Consider the following 22,799-nt stretch of genomic DNA (forward strand, 5'->3'; position numbering starts at 1 on the left):
CTTCAGGAGTTCCCCTATCAGGCTATGCTGTTGTGGATTACACGACCACCTTAGAATCAGCCCCTTTCGATCCTCCTGTATCCGCCCAGAAAGCAGAACTTCTTGCCTTAAGCATGAGCCTGTATCTTAGCCACCAGGAAATCGGCTAACATATGTACTGACTCACGATATACCTTTGGCGTGGTCCATGATTTTGGCCAGCTTTGGTCCCAGTGAAGGTTCCTCACCTCCCTCGGGATCGCCCATTCAGAACTCACTGTACATATAAAACCTTCTCAAAGCCATCCTCCTCCCCAAGCAATTGGCCAGAATGAGATGTGCTGCCCATGTCCTCAATGATACAGATGTCAGTAAGGGCAATGCTAGAGCTGATCAAGCTGCCAAAGAAGCTACAACAGCTTGCAAGTCTACTGTATCCTCTAAGAACCGGCAGGATCTAAAATCGTTCACCTGCTTCGAAAACAACAGGCATGCCAGACATTGTCACTGTGCAGCATTTACAAGGGGGATGCCCCTGATTCGGAAAAACAGATATGGAAGACGCTTGGGTGCTTGCGCTCTGCATCAAAAGGCCTCTGGGTCACTCCGGTTGGCCAAGTGATTACCTGATGGCTTGCTGCCATTGCTTATTGACTGTCTTCATACTGATACTCACCTTGGCAAGGAGAGAACTAGTAATATCATGCTACACACCTGATGGGACCCTCTATTGGCTGAGGCAGCCCAAACCCATGTCCAATCATGTCTAACATGCCAGAAGAATAATGCTGGCCAAGGAGTGCGGTGCGTGGCAGAGAAAACCCCCTTGGCCAGGTGGTCCATTTGAGTACATTGAGCTTGATTTTATTGAATTTCCACATGTACATTGCTATAAAGTATTGTCTTGTTGTTGATTTGTTTATTGGATGGATCCAGGCCTTCCCAAACACTAATAATAAAAGCCTCGACAGTGGTAAAATTACTACTGACAGAAATCATACCATCGATTGGGGTGCCTCAGATTAGTTCAGACAATGGGCCCCACTTTGTAGGGAAGATCAACAGAGAGCTATGTGAGGTACTGCATATCCAGCAGCAATTCCATTGTACTTAACATCCACAAGCAGCAGGAATAGTGAAAAGGGAAAATGGAACCCTTATGATTAAACTGACTAAATTAATGTCCAAGACCAGTCTCAATTGGCTAAAAGTCCTGCCTTTAGCTTTATACCATTTGAGAATTAATCCCATTCAACTACAGTTTTATCAGCCGCAGAGATAATTTATGGCCGACCTAATAGAACCCCTTGGGACGCCGACACAGGCCCACCTGCCCAGGTAGACCTGAATATCATGGAGAGGAAATGCAAATATACTTTCAGCAGCTAACCTCCTCTTTAAAGTTTCTCCACTCACAGGTAAAGAATGCCTTCGGACCACCGCTGCAAGCAACAGATCAAGACTCAAACAACCAGAAGGAATCTCCCAGACTGCAAACGGGGGACCTTGTGTTGATCAAGAACTGGGACTGCCACAAGCTTGGACCAAGGTGGAAAAGACCATTCCAGATACTCCTGCAAACACCAACGGCAGTCTAAGTTCAGGGAATTAGCAACTGGATTCACCTGCGTGATTGTTTACAATGGGCCCCATAGAAGGACTAAAGACTGCTACTGGACTTTCCATTGTCATGGCCACCTTTACAGCATTGGGCCTAGAGGACAATTTGTTTTATAAGACTCATATCCATTTATATGGAAACCGCACTGCTCAGTCAGTTGAGGCCATGTTCGTAGCCACCCCGGACGGTCCCCCTTCGACCTATACACGACTGACATCCCCTTGTGTCAGCCAAACTGGTACATACTGACAGAGGTATTCACGGGAAATGTGTAGAGCTGATAAACTCAAACAGGATACAGACCCCTAGTTGTACAGGAACTCGAAAGAACGGCACAACATGTTCGAACCTGCTAAGTTGCCAGCTTTGCTTCTCAGGACAGAGATAGGGATGCGCATATGCTCTAGTCCCCAAGAACACATGTGAGCACAGGCAGTGCCCCCACCAACATTGCCAAGTGAACAAAGTCCTGTTTACATGCATTTGCAATGAGCAAAGATGTCTTAACATAACTGCAGGTAGACAGTTTATTTGTGGACAATGTAATGGGACACATTAGTTCAGCCACCTGGACATATCCGTTTGATACCTACCAACTGGTGGAGTCAGGTGGAGACTCCAGCCAGCCAGGGAACTGGCGGCACGAACAGTTCATGCAGAAAAATAATCAGGGGGTCAAATGCTACTGAGCCAAGAAAGGCTTTGTGCTCCTCCTTAATGGGATGTACACGACAGCCACACTGACCCTTCCAGTCCTCTTTGCAGTTGGCATTATTGGACCACTTACTGTCCCATGCCCTCAGCGAGGACACACCTGTAGGAAGGTAGTGACCCGTGCCATTAGTGAACAATTCTGTGCAGATTGGAAGGACCCGGTAACACTGGGGTCTTCGCTTGGCTACGGGATCCTGGGGGCCCTGTCTCTGGGGGGAGCAGTGGGAGTAATTAGTGCCAAAAATAGAAGCTACCTTATTTGTGGATTAACCACCCTGGGAAACAAGACTGTAGCAGGACTGGAAGCTGTTAATAAAGGAGCTGTCAGAACTGAGACTATACATACAACAGACTAGGTATGCTATGGATTATCAGTTGGCTCAACAAGGGGAAGTATGTACTATAGTGGGAGACAAATGCATCACCCGTGTTACGGACAAATCGTATAACACAACCCATGCCATTCAGTCTATTAAAAAGCAGTTAGATGATTTTAGGCAAGGTCCTAGACAAGGAGATAGCTGCTTAGGGTGGCTACTGGGAGGATCCTGGGTATCCTATCTACTGCATGGTCTCAATTCTTCTTTTAACCATTGTATGTTGTGTGTTGATAACTTGCTTAAATACTGGCTGTAAGATTATGAGTAAGCTGGCTGCACCTTTTTCACCTCCCGTCTGGTTAGTTACCATGAAGTGATTAAAGGAGGTAATGAGATAATGGGAGGGGAGGGGGTTGAGAAGACGGTTGTATAGTATGGCAAAATGATAAAGGACTCTCTTTGGTTTTTCTGAGAATTGTGAAATAGAAAAAAGCGGAAGGATGGAAAAAGTATTGTTGCTAAGACATGTGACTGGGGAATTGACTAATTGTACTAGCCTATCTACATGACTAAAGGAACAAGTTTGTGCATATAAGAATGACCCCATTTAGACTGAAGGGAGAGCATCACTGTGCAATACGCCACGTACAGATGGACTTTGTAGAGTGATGCTCCACATGTGTAAGCACTTAGTTACCTGCCTGCTGATGCCAGGCATTTGTTTCAAGCATAAAAAGAACTCAAATAATTGACATGGGGACATGGGCTGCTTCCCCACTGAGTGTAGCACCAGAGGGTATAATCTCAGTAAGAGCTTGCAAAAATTAACAAATGAGGATTGAGGGTAGTGAACTGATGGAATACTTTACCAGAGTGCTGTAGAGGCTGTGTTTATGAAGTATAGATGCTGAGAAAGGCAGATTTCAGAATCAGCAAGAGTTATAGGAATTGGCAAAGTGGAGTTAAGGATCAGATCAGCTACATCTAAATGAATGGTGAAGCAGAAATAGTGGCCTACTTCTGCTCCTATGTCTTATGTCTTAAATACAGTCCCAAATACTAACGTACCACTGAGCTTCCCTTTCAGTCCCAAACACCCCATCCCATCAAGGGATGCATTAGGCAAAAAAATTCAGTTGCTTTTGAGAGTTTCGAAACATACCCAAGAGACAAAAAAAAAAAATTGACAAACTATTTGACTTGAACTGTGTGCATTTGGTGTGATATCCTGGGAACTATAGTACATGGTGCAGACTACAAAGTCAAAGGACTCTATTTTGATCTGTTGACTGCAACTCTACAGTATCTCATATTAGATGTCAAATCTATTAATACTCCCCAAATCTATTACAATTTCTCGCTCTTAGCCAAGGAAGAGAGGTCTGTTATTTTTTCTTCACTTATCATACTTTGCACTCCTAAAATTTCTACTGCTGCCCAACTTCAAAATTCTAGCAGTTACATTTATGTAGAGCCTGAAAGCAGTAAGGCTCCCAAGACATTTCACAAAAGCATCACAAAACAAAGCATGACAATGATTCACACAAGGAGACACCAGATCAGAGGCATGCTCCACAGAATTCCAAAAGAAAAAAAGCAAGGCAGAATTGTGAAGGAAGGAGGGTACCAGACAGATTACAGCTTTAGCAACTGAAAGCAAGGTGAGATCAAAAGTCCTGCAAACAAGTGTAAAATGTGCAAGAGTCCAGGTCCAGAGACATCTTGAAGAGTTGCAGGGCGGAAGAAAGAGGGTGCCACAGAGGGTTCTGAAAACAAATACAAGAATTCCAACTTAAAAGTTGCTACCTGACCTAGAAGCAGTCACTGTCCACCATGAGATAGAGGAATGGAAACAGGCAATGAGCCGTGGCACGGGTAAAGTTCCAATTGCAAAACAAACTCCCCTGCAATCTCACTTTCTACCTTTAAGACACGCCTTAAAACTGCTTCTTTGGGTTGGGCTGTTTTCACATTTAACTTGGTGGACTGCAACCCATCACTTTAAAAAGTCTGGCATAATACACTACATGATATACTCACCTGATCTTTTTTCAGCAAGTTACCAGGTTCATTCCATCCCTAAAGCAGCTTCCACAAAAAAAAGCGCCACGATTCATTTTGCATGCAATACTTCCATTGACTTGAAGTCAACAAACAGTATTTCACATGATAAAATGTTTGCTGTTACACTGTGCTTTTAGATCATGAACACATAATTTGGCATAAACCCATCGTACAAGACAAAAGAAAGAATGACCCCATGGCTCTTCTGTAACCCATTAAGGTTTCTGAGATTAAATTTCATAACATTTAAAAATTAAAACATTTAATCTAATAATGAATGGCAATCTTGTTGACAGAGACAACTATTGTTGGCTTTGTTACCAATTACACAAGAAAACTTTACAGCTGCCAAGACTAGATTCAGAGCTGTTGACTGCTTAGAGAGATTACTAAATCAGGAGCACAACAATAAATGATGTCATATTATAAAGGGCATGTTTTTTTCTGGGCCTGCAGAATTCACATTTTTCACAGCTGTACTAAATTGATTTCATACACTGCTATAAAAATTAGCAGCAAGTCTGCTAACACCAATAATGCTTGTCAAGCAAATATCTGCCATGGTAACATGCACTGCAGAAAATGCAAAACTCCAAGCATAGCATAACAAAGGAATATTCTTGTGCAGGGGTAAGGATTTAAGATGTTTTGTTGAGTTATATTTCTTTACTGGCAATAGACTGACATTTGGCCACAAGTTAAAACAAAAGTTTTTCGGCTGGTCATTTATCAGCATTTAATACAAAGGCTATAAAAATAATCTACATTGTATAGATTTGCTTAAAGTGGAAAAACTGCAAACATTCAAAAGTTAAACAATAAAGATCATTTATTACTCATGCTTTGGAGATGTATCTGAAAGAACAGTAACATCAATTTAAACCATATTAGCTGCCTAAAAGGTATGTTATGGTGTTCCAATGAGTGGTCAGAAAGTGAAGTTTACAGCTAATCATACCCAAGAACCAATTATGCAATGAAATAAAAAGCAGATACTGTGGATGCTGGGGATCAGAAATAAAGTAAAAAAATGAAATGCTAGCGCAGATCTGGCAGCATCTCTGGGGAAAGGAAAAAAAACAGTTAACAGAACATAGAATTGTACAGCAGAGGAACAGTCCCTTGGACTCACAATGTTGAGCTGCACATGATGCCAAATTAAACTAATTCTTTCTGCTTGCCCTTAGTCTCTATCCCTCCATTCATTGCACATTCATGTGCTTCTGCACAAGTCCCTTGAATGCCCCGATTGTATCAGACTCGTCCACCACCATGCCTGGAAGCACGTTCTAGACTCCTACCATTCAGTGTAGGAAAAACAACATGCCACCCCCCGCATCTTTAAACTTTCCCCCATTCGCCTTAATGCATACCCACTCGTTTTAGTCGCTTCAACCCTGGGGTGAATAAAAAAAAGAGAGAAAGCTTCTGACGGTCAACCCTATCCATGCATCTCAAATTTTTATAAATTCTATCAAATCTCTCCTTAGCTTCCACCACTCCAGAGAAAACTAGCTGAGTTTTTCTAGCCTCTCTTTACAGCTCATATCTTCCAACCCAGGCAGCACCCATTTTCTGAAGAGGGGTCTCAAACCAAGATGCCAGCTTTACTGCTCCTCTGATGCTGCTGGCCTGCTGTTCATCCAGCTCTATGCCTTGTTATCTTAGCATCCTGGTAAACCTCTTCTGCAGCCTCTCCAAATCCACATCCTTCCTATAATGCAGCGACCAGACTGAATGCAATATTATAAGTGTGGCCTAACCAAAACCCAAAATAGCTGCAGCATGCTATCCTGACTCTTCCACGCAATTCCAACCGATAAAGGCAAGAATGTCACATGTTCTTAACCACCCCATCTACTTTCAGGAAGCTATTGACTTGAACACCAAGATCCCTTTGTCAATGCTGTTCAGGGTCCTGCCATTAATTTTATACTTGTCCTTAAAATTTGATCTCCAAAAGTGCAGCTTCTCACACTCACCCACATCAAACTTCATCTGCCATTTCTCTACCCATAGCTGCAATTGACCTATATCCTACTGTATCCTTTAACTATCTTCTACCCTACTCACAATCGCACTGATCTTAGGATCATCCGCAAACTTACTAAACCATCCTTAACTTTTAATCCATAATGACTCCTCAGTTTAGTTCCTCACCTGTCTTGAAAAACACTATAAAACTACCTCTTGACCAAGCTTTTGATCATCTCCATGTAAATCAGGTATTATTTTGCTTACACAGAACTCCTGTAAAAGCACCTTAAATGCTTTCATTACATCATAAGTTAACAAACAGTACTGGAAGCCAGAGATTGCACAGTCAAATTTGAGGGGGTGGGAGGCAATAAAGGAGGTACAAATGCTTCTATTTCTTATTGAGATACATACATTGCTGATTTTAAAAAAAAACCTTTTCGAACAGCCATTTACGCACATGAATTAAATGCAACTTGAACAGTTAAAAACGTCAACCTTGCTTTCTAATTCAATTTTAAAGCATTAGACTTCTCAGTACAGCAAAACGTTTCAGGACACCAATAGAAGGCAATATAAAATGGCAGGAAACAACTTCCCACAGGAACTTATGTAATCATACTAGATATTGCAGTCACGACAATTAAACAAGTCAGCTCATTCCAACCCATTCATTTAGATTGGATTTCTGGATCCTGATTGCAGCCTACACGAGTTATAACCAGATGGTTCAACAAGGAAGTGTAATCGAAACAGATGTCTTTTAGAATTTAGACCGTGCAGTCACTTGCAGAACCTGAAAAATAACCCAAACATCCTGAAGACAAATGCATAATCCAAGTTCTTCGTTAAGCTATTTTCAGTGCTCCTTGTGCCAAGATCACATCAAAGCCATCACTCCCAGAACTAAACAGCAAATTGATGCAGAACAAAATAGTGATATGTTTCCAGCCTCCGATACCACAAAGCACCTCAGTCAACTCATCACTTTTAATGGGTCAGCATTTGCCATTTACGCAAATATGGCAAACAACTGCCGAACAGTCCCATAAACAGAAGTGAGATAAAAATCAATTGATAATCGTTTTTTGTGTTGCACTGATTTGACAAACATCTAGCCCAAACACCAAACCTCCTGCAAAAAGTTTATCACCAGATTGTTGCACTTCTCTCAGCATTCAGCCCATCCATTCTAGTCAACATAGCTCCTACAACGCAAAGCAATCGTGACTTTTAACTAGCTGCAGTTGCTTCATTCGGTCCTCGACAGCACTGAAACTCACTTCGTAGCGCAAAGTAAATCTAAGAGCCAGCCAAACGTTCAAAGAGCCGGTATCAGCAGCAAATCTAATGACGGCGGGCGAAACATCTCAAATTACTTCATAGGAAATTTGATGACAGCATTCCAGTTTCAAAGGAACGATTTATGTTCACTTAATAGACTCCATATATCCTCACGTTCGGAGCCACAGCGTGTTAACTATTGCGACGTTTATGTACCGGAGAAAATTACAGTCCTCATGCGAAATAAATTCAGCTCTCGCCAATCCATTCCCTCACCTCACTCCCTTTCAACACCAACAACTTTAGTATATGAAAAGCGTATGCAATGGCTTTGGCTCGCTGCCTTTTGTTTCATTGACAGTTGCCTGGTCCCTCAGACAGTGGGTGTGCCCCAGTAAGAGAGAGAGAGAGAGAGAAACACTCAGGAAGTCGCCACTTTGTGAACCTCAATAAGAGTTCTTTATAATTAAGCAGTTTACTTAACAATTAGAAACCACCAGGGAAGGGAAAGGAAAGCCCGAGACTTGAGGTAACTACCCTTCCGCGAACTCGCGGGGGTAAACAACCCAATCCTCCTGATCTACCCACAGAAACACAAAGTGGCAAGACCGGACTCAAACTGCACACAATCTCGCTAATCGGGACCGAGAATACCGCTTAACGCCAAGTCCCGTACGAGCTGCTTCAACACAAGAAGCCAACCTACCTACAACCTAAACGGCGTGTGATCCCAGACCGCTGTCAGATCTCCCTTGCTGAACCAGCAGCAAGGCACCATCCCTCTCCGGCAGCCAGCTGCACGCCCGCTTTCAGGCGGATTTTCCTCCGAGAGCACGATCTAGCCCCAAGTGCCCAATCTCGTGATTGGCGGTCGCACCCATCCAACCAAACCGCGAGCTCAAACGGTAGACCAATTGAGAGCACGATCGTCACAAAGACGGTTCTTCAAGTCCGCCAATCACGGGAAGGCGGGACTGGGGGTTACGCGCTTCCCTGCCCCGTCCTCCTCCCGAAACTACTTTGGGAACTGAGTTTGTGAAGACAATGGCGAGGATACTATGATTAGCTGAATGAGAGTTCCCAGCACTCTTTTGTTTTAAATGTTTTAAGAGTATACCACTTTAGTTAAAAAAACTTTGAAATTACACGAACATTTATTAGCTCTAATCGTCTTTGACAATCATATGGAACGACCTTCAAAGAGTAGATTTAAAAAGCAATCTAATTTCCTTCAATTTGCCCATCAATACGCGCTGCTTTCAAGTGAGTCTTTTTCTTAGTCTGGGCTGATGGAATGTACATGAAGCAAATACCACCGTAACACATTTAAGTGCAAGTGTTATTCCCCACAGAAAAAAGTCATAAATATTAAGTGGCTGACTCAAACTAACATCTGTAAAGAATGTTAAATGATTATTCCGCTTTCGCCAGTATTATGTGGTGTTCCCTACCACAAAAAAGCATTTTGAATCAACCAATGGACATCTATGACTGCACTTCAATCGTGTAGGCATCCATTAACAGTCAAGACAATGCTAGATTATAATAGATTTATTTATGCCGCTGAGTGGTGAAGCAGTACATGTTCTCATCTCAGGACCAGAACAGCTATGGAAGAGGTAACACAGTGTAGAGCTGGAGGAATATAGCAGGTCACGCAACATCAGAGAAGTAGGAAAGTTGACACTTTGAGTGGGGACCCCTTCTGAAATAGAGAGGGGAAAGGGAGCTCAGAAATAAATAGAGCAGAGAGGTGGGGCTGGGGAAGGTAGTGGGATGGTGACAGGTGAGTGCAGATAGGGAGTGGTGGGGATTGGTCAGTGAAGTGGGAGGAGCAGATAGGTGGGAGAGAAGATGGACAGGTTGTGTCAGGTCAAGGAGGCTGGGATCCAGGGAGGATTGATCATGGGATGAGGCTGGCGGGGGTAGGAAGACTTTGAAACTGGTAAAATCCACATTGTGACCATTGGATTGTAGGGTTCCAAGGTGGAATATGAGGCGCTACTCCTCCAGTTTCTGGGTGGCATCATGGTGACACTGGAGGAGGCCCAGAATGGACATGTTGCCCAGGGAAGTAGGTGGGGGCGGAGGAGTTGAAATGGTTTGCAACTGGAAGGTGTTATCATTTGTTGTGACCAGAGTGTAAGTGCTCTACAAAGCGGTCTCTGAGCCTCTGCTTGGTCTCACCGATGTAGAGGAGGCCACATTGGGAGCGGTGGATGTAATAGACCACATTGATGGATGTGCAGGTGAGCCTCTGTCTGATGTGGAAGGTTTGTTTGATGCCTTCACTGACCAATCCCCACCACTCCCTACCTGCAGTCACTTGTCACCATCCCACCTACCTTGCTCAGCCCCACCCCTCTCTCTATTTATTGCTGAGCTCCCTTTCCCCTCCCCCTTCCCCATTTCTGAAGAAGGGTCCTTACCTGAAGCACCAACTTTTCAGCTCTTCTGATGCCTGGCCTGCTGTGTTCCTCCACCTCCACACTGTTATCTCTGACTCCAGCATCGGCAGTTCTTACTATCTCTGAGTCAGTTATGGAAGAGATCTTCCAGAAGAACCTGCATGTAGACAGAGAAAACTTCCTCTGAATACTTGTTTTTCATTGGCATAAATGATCTATACAGATGGTGTCTGTCTAAAATCAAGGTGCACATTGAATATCCAGATAGGAAAGTTATCACAAGGATACACTCATCATATCACTTACAGGAGTGGTTATTGAACTCAATGTCAGTGGCAGTATGAATCCAATTAGGTAGTGCCATATGTGCATTATCTCACTCTTACCTGCCTGAAACTCCAGATTGCTCTGTCCAGGAGAATTTACATATGGATAGAAGATGCATTTATAGAGCTCCTCTCTATCCCCAACAACTTAAAAAATCAGCAGTCCTAAGAACATGTTCTTTTGTAATGCATAGTCATAGAATCTGAGCAGTATGTAAGATATGAAGGGGGATCCATTGGATTGCCACCCTTTTTCAGCTACATTGCAAATTGTACCAGAAATGGAAGCAAAGAGTCCTTGACTCAATTCTGCTGTGTTACAAAATCATAGCAAGCAATCCATTGATGTTGTAGTCAATGTAAATTGGCTCCAGAAGAACATATCTCTTAAAAAAAATCTGCAACTAGTATTTTTCCCAGGGTAGGTATCATAGTTCTTTAAATTCCTTTGTTTTTGTCATTGTGATGCAATCCAACTTGTAACAGAGACAGGGTCCAAACTTTACAAAGTTGTGCAGGTTAGATGGATTGGCCATGCTAAATTGCCCTACGGTTCAGGGATGTGTAGATTAGGTGGGTTATGCAGGGAAGGGTCTGGGTGGGATGCTCTGAGGGTTGGTGCGGACTTGTTGGGCCGAAGGGCCCGTTTCCACACTGTAGGAATTCAATTAATTCTGTAGACCTTTTCTTTAAGGCAGCTAATTTGCTGTTTGCTATATCTGACAGAAAGAATGCTGATGTTCCACTGGTTTTAAACTGCACAGTCGTGGTCCCATGAGGTAATTGGGATTCTCTCATCTGTTATTAGAAGCACTATAGATCCAAGATGGTCTCCAACAAAGATGGTTAATTAATCCCCTACATCCGGCTAGCTGTTGTGATAGCTCAAGGCAATTAAATATTAAAGCTTCAGCTGTGACTCCTGTATAATTTGCCTTCTTTCAAATGAAGAGAAACATTCACACCTCAAACTGGTCATTTTCTAGACAGAACTGAACTATTTCTGCCATAGTCCATTTCAGTTTTCTTAATGCAAGTCACTTTCTTAGCAACATTGTTTAGGCATTCATTTTGTAATTCTTTGAGAAGCTTAACCACCTTGCTGAGGTCATCTGCAGCCATTTCAAAATAGTGTTTGATGTCATTTAAAAGTGATTTCTTTCAAACACAAATCTCCTGGTATTAAATCAGTTTATGGAAGCAATGATTAATAATCCATATTTTGTACCTTCATGACAGAAGATATGGTGGTTTATAATAACAGGTGCCACTTGCAAAGCATTACAGTAAGATAATGAACCTTTTTTATTATATTGATGAAATTAGGAAAGATCTGCGAACTTTTATTCAAAGCAGTAACTATGATTGTTTGAACCCTTCATCACAACATTTCAAATAGAGACTGCCTTGGAACAGAAAATCAGGGTAAGTTTGAATTTCCATTTAATTTAGACAATTATACCATATCAGTCTGTTGATTATGAAAGGAGCTCAGACAATACTGTGATTCTCCAGGTCACCAGGCCACCTCTCACGAGAACCTCAATTATTCCTTTCTGAATTTGTCCCAGTTTTGCACCTTCCAGCAAATCAGATTTATTGCAAATAATTGTTAGGAAGATTACATTGCCAGAAAACTGAAGTGCATTTTTTTTGTGAAAGGAAGAACAGCACAATTAATGCTGCACAAATTGTACTAACTAACTAGAGGTCTTCAACAGGTTCCTATGAAATTCTTAAAAATCAACAATGATTTATTTACCTCCATATCTACAGTGTTTTAAAACAAAATACCACAAAAAGTAAATTAACTTTGATCCAACAATAAGCTTTAATGAAACTAAGCAACACAATGCTATTTTGTAATTGTTCATTGCAGAGTCATTACAATATTGCAAAAGCCAGTGACCACAAATGTTTTGTGACTTCTAGCCTAAAGACAAGTTAATATAATAAATTAAGGCAGTACCCACATTATTAAAAAACACACTGCAATACAAAATTATACAAAACAGTTCATTCCACAGTTTTTTTTGAGAGAAGTGATTAAGATTGATTATTTAGCCTTTGAGCTCAGAAACAAGTGCCCGCTGCCCAAAGCTATCTTGGAGAGTTATGGGTGTTACAAATATGTTGGCAAGGCGTCCTTGAGATATTTACTTGAACTTAGATTAAAAGAAACAACTTTTAAATTCATGGGATTTAAAAAGGCTATTTTGTAGGTTCCACAAAATAGGTATCTTTGTTTTGCAGAAATGGGTGTACAATAAATTTATTTTAAGCCACTGAATGACATTAGGAATAGAAGCAGGCTGTTCAGCACCCCCATTCATAATCTTAAATTTTATTCTATTAAGTAACTGAAAATGACTTGCACACAGAGCCATTTACATTGAGGCACAATAATCATTTGTCAGTAATTATAAAAGATTTATCTTTTAGTGTCCTTTCACCTAAAAGACAGCTTAAGTTAGGTTCTGAGGAAGGATCACTCAACCCGAAACATTAATTCTGATTTCTCTTCACAGATGCTGCCAGACCTGCCGAGCTTTCCCAGCAATTTATTTTTGTTTCTGGTTTCCAGCTTCCACAGTTCTTTCAGTTTTTATTTAGCATAATTTACAAGTTTCCTCAAAGGCCAACAAATAAATTCAAAAAATAAAAACTCCTCATGGTTTTTGGCAATACCTGGCCTATGGAGTCCAATTATTATAAATAGACCAAGGCAGTAATTATCTTATCAAAGAAAAGCACAAATTATTATACAAAACAGCATTTTTGACAAATTTACCTAATGCTGACAATGGGTTGAAACATGCTTAAGCTTGGTCATCATCTTGAAGTTATACATGTGTCCTCTTTTTTTTATCTCTTTAAATGTCAGGTCCACATTTTTAATGGAAATTGCCTTGGAAACAAAATTAGGGAAGGTTTACCATTATTTTGTATTCTGCAGTCTTTATGTACTTTCAGTATTGATACCTATTTTGCACCAGTATTCTGGCTACGTGAACGGGATTAGAAAACTTTCATGGCTTCTCCAAATCATCAGTAAATGCAAATCTGTTCTCTTTGGAATTTTAATTTTTCCTTTACTGTGATAATATATTACTTAAGTTTTGCATATCCCAGAAAATCAGTTCCCTAATTAGTTCTATTAAACTGCTTTACAGATAATTCTTTATATGTTACATATCATTGATAAAATTATCAGTTTTCCCTTATCACTTACAATTCTTAAATAGACTGTTTTTTTTCACAGATTGAAATGAGTTCAATGCTGTTATTATGTCCTCATACGTTGCTTTTTCTTCATTGATATTTTGTCCATCCAGGGCATTGTCTGTATATATTGTAATATAATGGCATACTGACTTGCCCACTGCCTGGCTTCACAGTGAGGTGAGATGTAGAACAATACCTTGTAAACCTTTTGCAACAATTCAGCCTCACCTTTACTTATTGGACCTCAAAACTTTTCTCAAATCGTAGAAAGTTGACTGTATTTTTTTTTCATTCACTGCTTCTATACGTTATGCTTAGTCTTGTACTGCTTAAAAGAAATTGATGAGGTGAGGGAAACATTAACTTTACTGGGGAAAAATCTCACTCTGGCTTCGTTTTGTCACGAGTGTGCACAATAGGTATCAAGGCCATGTGATAATATATCATTTCCTATGATGATGCAGCTGTCTTCTTTAGCCATTAACGTCAGGTTTAATTCATCATACTACAATGCTAAGTTACACAATGCTAGTTTTGTAATGTTCAATGCAGTATCATTACAATGTTGCAACAGCTAGAGGTGACTACCCATGTTTTTGACAATATCTTGATGACGGAAATTCCGAAAATAGACTGAGGCAGTAATTACACTGTTTAAGAAAACCCAAAATTACTACTCAAATACAAAATCTTCCTTTTCACAGACTTAGTGAAAAATTATCAAAGAATGAGCATTTGGTGCTTGCACTGACAGATGTCTGCTTTTCAAAGCCATCTTTGTGAGTCATGATTGTTACAAAAAAAGGTCACAGAAGCATTCTTGAGGCACTTACTTTAAACTGAAAGTAAAATAAATGGTTTTGAAGTTTTAAATGGGACTTAAAAGGCATTTGGCACTAAGTCATGTGAATAGGTCAGATGGCCAAATATTTGATCAAAGAGGGAGGTTTCATGGATCATCTAAAGTAGAAAGTGGGATTAAAAATTAGAATTTTGCTTGAAGAACATTTCCCAATAATCTTGCTTAATTAAAATTTATACTGTCAGACTTGAAAATTTAAATTTGCCCAACATTCAGAAACCTTTGGAGAAGTAAGTCCATATTTCACTAATCTTACATGAAAAATTTAAAAAAAAATTCATTCATGCAATGTGAGTGTCCTTGGCTAGGCCCAGATCTAAATTTCCTGGAGAAGTTGGGGGCAAGCTGCTTATTTGAACCGAAATGCCCATGTACTGTGCAGGTATATCTATGAAGCTGTAAGGTGGAGAATTCTAGCATTGTGACCAAGTGATAGTGAAGAAATGATCATGTTGTTCCTTGTCAGGATCATGTGATATTTGGAGGGGAACTTGCAAATGGTGTTGTTCCCATGCTGTTCTTTGTTCTTCAATATGGTAGAGGCTGTGGATTTGGAAGAAGCCTTTGTGGGCTGTGCATCTTGTAGATGTTATATACTTCTGTCACTGTGCAATGGTGTTGACGGTGTTGGACTGGGTGCCAATCGAGTGGGCTGCTTTTGAAGCTGCTTGGGTGTTGATGGAGTTGTGTTATTTGTCACAGAATTCCTAGTCTCTGATCTGCTGTTATGGCCACAGTGTTAACATGGCTAATCCATTCAGTTTCCAGTCAATGGTAAATCCCAAAATGTTGATAATGGAGACTTAAGTGATTGATGCTATTGAATACCAAGAGGATTTAATTCAATTCTCTCCTATTTAAGATGGTCATTGTCTGGCACTTGTGTGCTGCAAATGTTACCTGTCTTTTTTATCGGCCCAAGCCTGGATGTCACCCACGTCGTTGTTGCATGCAAACATAAGTCATGAATTGTGCTGAGCATTGTGCGCTGAAGTGAATAGCCCCACTCCTGAATCTTTGATCAAGGGAAGAATGTCTATAAAGCAAATTAAAAGTTGGCTGGGTTTAGGACACTACCCTGAGGAAACCCTGTGATTATTTTCTGGATTGAGTTGCTTAATCTCCAACCATCAAAACCATCTTGCTTTACACAAATTGCTTCAGAGATAGTAGGAACTGCAGATGCTGGAGAATCTGAAATAACAAGGTGTAGAGCTGGAGGAACACAGCAGGCCAAGGAGCTTCAGAGGAGCAGGAAGGCTGACGTTTCAGGCCTAGACCCTGAAGGGCCTAAAGCCTGAAACATCAGCCTTCCTGCTCCTCTGATGCTGCTTGGCCTGCTGTGTTCATCCAGCTGTTTATCTTGTTATCCTGCTTTACACAAATTATGAATAAAGCCAATGGAGAATTTTCTTCCATATTGCCCTTGATTGCAGATTTGCTCAGGATTGTTGATGTCATACTTGGGCTATTACTGCCTTGGTGTCAAGAGCAGTCACTCTCACCTTCCCTCTGGATTTCAGTTCTTCTATTCATTTTATACAGGACCAAAGCTGCAACGAGATCAGGAACTGAGTGGGACTCCTCAACACGGACACCAGACTCCATGAAGTTTCAACAGCAGTTCAAACATGGATAATCAAACCCCTGCTGATTACCACCCACTCTTCGCACCCCCTTCACTCTCAACTGATGAATGAATTTTACTCCATGTTCAACACCAACCTGAAGAAGAACTGAGGATGGCAAGGGCACAGAATGTAGTCTGAGTGGGGACTTTGATATCCACCATCAATAGTGGTTCAGTAGCACTTTTATTGATTATGTTCTATTGGGCATAACTGCTAGATTGAGACTGAGTAGGTGGTTAGGGAATTAATGACAAAAAGCTGCTTAAGCTCACAATCCAGCTACTGCAAATGCATCTCTGCAATCTGTCCATTCTGTTAAAACCTCTCAACATCATGAAGACCTCTATTCGGACAAAACTTCAGTTCCAAGAAGTCCTAATTCCTTAACCTGCCATCATAACAGAACTTGCTCATTTCTTATAATATTCTGGTCAAACACCTCAAAACCATTTCTACGCCTTCACAACTTTCCGAAAGTGTGATATTCCCTCACTGATGCCAATGCCTCCTGCCTAACCCCAAATACCCATTCCGTCAAAATCCAAAAGACATTTATCCAATACCTAAACAGAAAATTTAGCTTCATAATAACCATCTGGAAGGATTTGAAAATCGTAAATGCACCAAATAAATAGACAAGTGTTTTTAAAAATCGCTGTTGTCTTAACAGCTCATAAACCTAGCAAAATAAACAAGCATTGCCTGATTATTCACTTATAAGCCAGGTGGTTAGAATAAACAGATAGGGGTTAAAGCAAACAATACCAAGATAGGATCTTGAGGAGAGCCAGGAGGGGGCACGAGAAAGGCTTGGCAGAAGGAATCCGGGAAAACACAAAGGCATTTTACACTTACGTGAGGAATAAGAGAATGGTCAAAGAAAGAGTAGGGCCGATCAGGGATGGCATAGGGAACTTGTGTGTGGAGCCTGAGGAGGTAGGGGAAGCCCTAAATGAGTTTTTTGCTTCTGTCTTTACGAAAGAAACGAACTTTGTAGTGAATGAAACCTTTGAAGAGCAGGTGTGCATGCTGGAATGGATAGAGATAGACGAAGCTGATGTGCTGAAAATTTTGTCAAACATTAAGATTGACAAGTCGCCAGGCCCGGATCAGATTTGTCCTCGGCTGCTTTGGGAAGCGAGAAATGCAATTGCTTCGCCACTTGCGAAGATCTTTGCATCCTCGCTCTCCACTGGAGTCATACCTGAGGACTGGCGAGAGGCAAATGTAATTCCTCTGTTCAAGAAAGGAAATAGGGAAATCCCCGGCAATTATAGACCGGTAAGTCTCACGTCTGTCGTCTGCAAGGTGTTAGAAAGGATTCTGAGGGATAAGATTTATGACCATCTGGAAGAGCATGGCTTGATCAAATACAGTCAACACGGCTTTGTGAGGGGTAGGTCATGCCTTACAAACCTTATCGAGTTTTTTGAGGATGTGACTAGAAAAGTTGATGAGGGTCGAGCTGTGGATGTGGTGTATATGGACTTCAGTAAGGCATTTGATAAGGTTCCCCATGGTAGGCTCATTCAGAAGGTCAGGAGGAATGGGATACAGGGGAACTTAGCTGCTTGGATACAGAATTGGCTGGCCAACAGAAGACAGCGAGTGGTAGTAGAAGGAAAATATTCTGCCTGGAAGTCAGTGGTGAGTGGAGTTCCACAGGGCTCTGTCCTTGGGCCTCTACTGTTTGTAATTTTTATTAATGACTTGGACGAGGGAATTGAAGGATGGGTCAGCAAGTTTGCAGACGACACAAAGGTCGGAGGTGTCGTTGACAGTGTAGAGGGCTGTTGTAGGCTGCAGCGGGACATTGACAGGATGCAGAGATGGGCTGAGAGGTGGCAGATGGAGTTCAACCTGGATAAATGCGAGGTGATGCATTTTGGAAGGTCGAATTTGAAAGCTGAGTACAGGATTAAGGATAGGATTCTTGGCAGCGTGGAGGAACAGAGGGATCTTGGTGTGCAGATACATAGATCCCTTAAAATGGCCACCCAAGTGGACAGGGTTGTTAAGAAAGCATATGTTGTTTTGGCTTTCATTAACAGGGGGATTGAGTTTAAGAGTCGTGAGATCTTGTTGCATCTCTATAAAACTTTGGTTAGACCGCACTTGGAATACTGCGTCCAGTTCTGGGCGCCCTATTATAGGAAAGATGTGGATGCTTTGGAGAGGGTTCAGAAGAGGTTTACCAGGATGCTGCCTGGACTGGAGGGCTTATCTTATGAAGAGAGGTTGACTGAGCTCGGTCTCTTTTCATTGGAGAAAAGGAGGAGGAGAGGGGACCTAATTGAGGTATACAAGATAATGAGAGGCATAGATAGAGTTGATAGCCAGAGACTATTTCCCAGGGCAGAAATGGCTAGCACGAGGGGTCATAGTTTTAAGCTGGTTGGTGGAAAGTATAGAGGGGATGTCAGAGGCAGGTTCTTTACACAGAGAGTTGTGAGAGCATGGAATGCGTTGCCAGCAGCAGTTGTGGAAGCAAGGTCATTGGGGTCATTTAAGAGACTGCTGGACATGTATATGGTCACAGAAATTTGAGGGTGCATACATGAGGATCAATGGTCGGCACAACATTGTGGGCTGAAGGGCCTGTTCTGTGCTGTACTGTTCTATGTTCTATGTTCTAAAATTAAGTGCTCCTTGTATGGACACACGTATGTAGGGTTGGAGACATCCGTTTATTATATCTCTATGTACTGACACGGCTGGAATTTGCAGATGTGACTAAATATTTATAAATTGATTAATATCTTGTATTCAGCAGAATTTTAATTCTAGTTAATCTAGAGAGGACTCTGTCCATGCACGCACTCAAGTAAATGATTCAGACCTGTACAAGATGTTCTGGTTGATCACGATAAGTAACTGCAACATCTAATTAAGCAAACAGGATATCTGTTCCCAACTAACAGATTTAGACTGCAAACTGAGTGAGCAGAGTATATTTGCCACTGATAGTTAGTGCAGTGAGCCAAGGAGGACAGTTCAGTCAAATGTCAAAAGATCTAAAAGAGTACTAAGTACAGGAAGTACTGAACAGAGAAAGATTACTATTGAGAGCTCTGTATTGGTAGAATAGATGCAGAAGCCACAGTTGTGACATTGTTAGAATTCAGGCAGGAGTCTAATAGAAATCAGAGATAATGGGAACTGCAGATGCTGGAGATTCCAAGATAATAAAATGTGAGGCTGGATGAACACAGCAGGCCAAGCAGCATCCCAGGAGCACAAAAGCTGACGTTTCGGGCCTAGATCCTTCATCAGAGAGGGGGATGGGGGGAGGGAACTGGAATAAATAGGGAGAGAGGGGGAGGCGGACCGAAGATGGAGAGTAAAGAAGATAGGTGGAGAAGGTGTAGGTGGGGAGGTAGGGAGGGGATAGGTCAGTCCAGGGAAGACGGACAGGTCAAGGAGGTGGGATGAGGTTAGTAGGTAGCTGGGGGTGCGGCTTGGGGTGGGAGGAAGGGATGGGTGAGAGGAAGAACCGGTTAGGGAGGCAGAGACAGGTTGGACTGGTTTTGGGATGCAGTGGGTGGGGGGGAAGAGCTGGGCTGGTTGTGTGGTGCAGTGGGGGGAGGGGATGAACTGGGCTGGTTTAGGGATGCAGTGGGGGAAGGGGAGATTTTGAAGGCTGGATTCAAGACCCGCCTGAAATTTTTTTAAAGTCTATCCAACCTCCTTCAGATTTGCAACAGGAGGGGAAAAACTAACCCTGCATATCTGAAAAATGTTTTTAAGAGTTCATTTTGTTGTTGACAGTAGTCTGCTCATCATCTCTCTTCACCTCCCATATTAACATTCTTGATTCTCCCTTGTTTTTCCATAATTTTCCTGGTTATTTAACAGAATTCTGCTCCTGTCTTGACACATGCCCCCTTTACCTTATTTTTCTTTTACTGTTATATCCTTTGTCATCTAGTGGCACATGAGCCTTAAATGGTGTATCTTATCCCTTCATAGAAATATGTCTGGATTGCACATAAATATCTCTTCCGTGATTGCCGTCCTCTGCTCTGCTTCTCCTTTTCTGTACAAGTTTTTTTCCAGTGTGTGTTAGATCCTTTGTTAAGACACTGAAATTAGTTCTTCTCCAGTTGAGCATTTTTACCTTGGATATTTTCTTGTCTCTGTTCATTATTACTATTAAACAAAATTGCGATCACTGGTAACTATGTCATCTGCTACTTAATGGTACATACACCACTTGCCCTATTTCATTCCCGAGAACGAACACTACTTCCTTCTTTGTGGAAACACTGTTCCCTGCATAAGAATAATTTGCAGAAAATTTATTTTGCATTACCCAAATTTCCACATCAATCATCAAAACAACTTCCTCCCCTTTGTAATCCTTCTCATTTAAGATGATGGTTAAAATTTACTAGCCTTTTTAATTACATTTTCAACTTATTCATGTAAATTACACTGTACCTGATGATTTTTTTTGTGACTGCATTTTTTCTTCCCTGTCTTTTCTGCTTCCTCACTTCAATGCCTCTTTGTTACATTCTTCCTTCTGTGCACTTAAATGAATCAATTTTCATTTAATTCCCAAGATTTTTCAGCATCCTTGCTAATAATCATCATGAGTAAGAACAGTTTTGTTTTATCTAATGTAATGTCTTATTCATAGTGTCTATATTTTCATTAGCTATTTTTAGTCACCCATTCATTTCAATATCAATTAGGGGAATATATCAATGAGTCATCCAATAATACCTTCCCTCTAACAATCGAGAAAGCAGACTTAACATCTATAAAGCATGTTCAAATTTTTAAGGATCTTTCAGGTCTCATTATTAATTGTTTATTGCCAATGGATAATAAATTATTCTCCTTTAGGAATGTACTAACTGGTCTGAACTGAATTCTGATGTACCAGTGGGACAATGAATTTGAAAGCTGTAAAATCAGCATGTGGCTTGAAATCATGCACACAGGGATTTGCGTGGCACATCATACACTCATATTATTTAATTCTGATTTACTTATTAAATGTATAATCAATTGACAATGAGTTGGGTTCCTTTTGTCTTATGATTATCTACAAATATTATTTTTAGGATCCACAGCAACTTTACTGACTAACTTAAGTTTGCTTGCAATGAACATCCCATTGCATCTTAATACTTTATTCTACCTGAAGTCACACTTTCAGAATCAATGTTTAATGTCCAAGATCATTCTGTTAATTTACAGTCTTGAGCATTATTTCCTATATTTCAAATACTCTTTGATTTCTTATTTTTCTGCCCAAAACATTTAAGCACATGTTGGTCAACATTGAATTATTTTTTAAAATCTTCATGTCTGCCCAGTCTCTAGCCTGTAAGCAAACTTAAGTTAATTTATTCTAAACGTTTTTCAATTCTTACTTTAGCCCCTTTTTTGACCCTTGATTTATGCTTGCTGCCTCAGGAGGGGAATATTGTGCACTTTGTTAATTTTCTGACCCTTTCTTTGCTCTTTTGTTCTCCATGAGCTCAATCTTTCCCGTCTGCATAACGTTGCTTAATTGATAGATTTACACTTCCAGATAGTCGGAATAAAACACACAATCCTTCAAGCCGCATCTCATGGCTTTCATGTTTAACAGGACTTGTTTGTTCATGAAGAAAATTAAGAAATGGATTGAATGTAATTCTGTCCATCAGGCCTGTCTCTTCCAACAATCATGTTAATTTACCATGTTATGGATTCTACCTCATTTGAGTTTCATCAGAAAGACATTCCCACATTTTACACTTACATAGAACATATTTTCATGATATTTGAAGTAAGTTAGTCAAATTTTACAGAGCCTTTGGGAATGTGCTGGCAAGAAGGAAGGCTAGCAAACTAGTGTGGGAGGAGGGTAGCTTTGATTTCTTTTTGCTTTTTATTAAATCTCCAAAAATCCCTTGTACACAACAAAACGTTTTTTGTCCCTCATCACTAAATCACCCTTTTTTCTCCCTCTGCTACTGTTCCCTTGAAATGATTATTTTGCAAAGCTTTGATGAGACCAGCTCTAGTGGTCACGTTAATGATTTGTTTGACAATTCAAGATCTGAACCAACTCATCAGAAGTTTCACAATGCAAGATGCAAGTAAACAAACAAGTTCCAGTTTGAAATGAGAACAGTTTGAATCTTAAAATTGACCAGTGTTCATTTCCAATTGAGCATTGGGAGTAGATGCCTATGTATAGATCAGCCAGCTACTTGGAGGTGTGGAATATTGACTATTGTTACTTATTTAATTTCGGCCCCCATGTCTTTGTCTTTGATTCAAAGTGTAGATGGATGTATTTAGAAAATACTTGTCCTTTTAGATAGGAAATTGAGGAAAGCAGGATAATTATTTTTAACACAAACACAACCATGTGATGCACCTTAGA

General features: G+C 40.9%; 1 protein-coding gene across 4 annotated transcripts in view; it reads right to left on the bottom strand.

The window, feature by feature from the left end:
- The window catches only part of hycc1 (hyccin PI4KA lipid kinase complex subunit 1), a 70,329-nt gene extending 59,921 nt beyond the window's left edge, over window positions 1-10,408 (bottom strand). For 3 of the 4 annotated variants that reach the window (XM_048560526.2, XM_048560499.2, XM_048560545.1), the window contains exon 1: window positions 8,666-8,796. The gene's annotated coding sequence lies outside the window, so the exon portion shown is untranslated. Of the gene's footprint in view, window positions 1-8,665; window positions 8,797-10,388 lie in introns of those variants that run through there. The other variant, XM_048560509.2, reaches the window with a different exon arrangement.
- Between the last annotated feature and the right edge of the window lie 12,391 nt (window positions 10,409-22,799).

The sequence above is a fragment of the Stegostoma tigrinum genome, chromosome 2 (genome assembly GCF_030684315.1).
Source record: "Stegostoma tigrinum isolate sSteTig4 chromosome 2, sSteTig4.hap1, whole genome shotgun sequence".
NCBI lineage: Eukaryota > Metazoa > Chordata > Chondrichthyes > Orectolobiformes > Stegostomatidae > Stegostoma > Stegostoma tigrinum.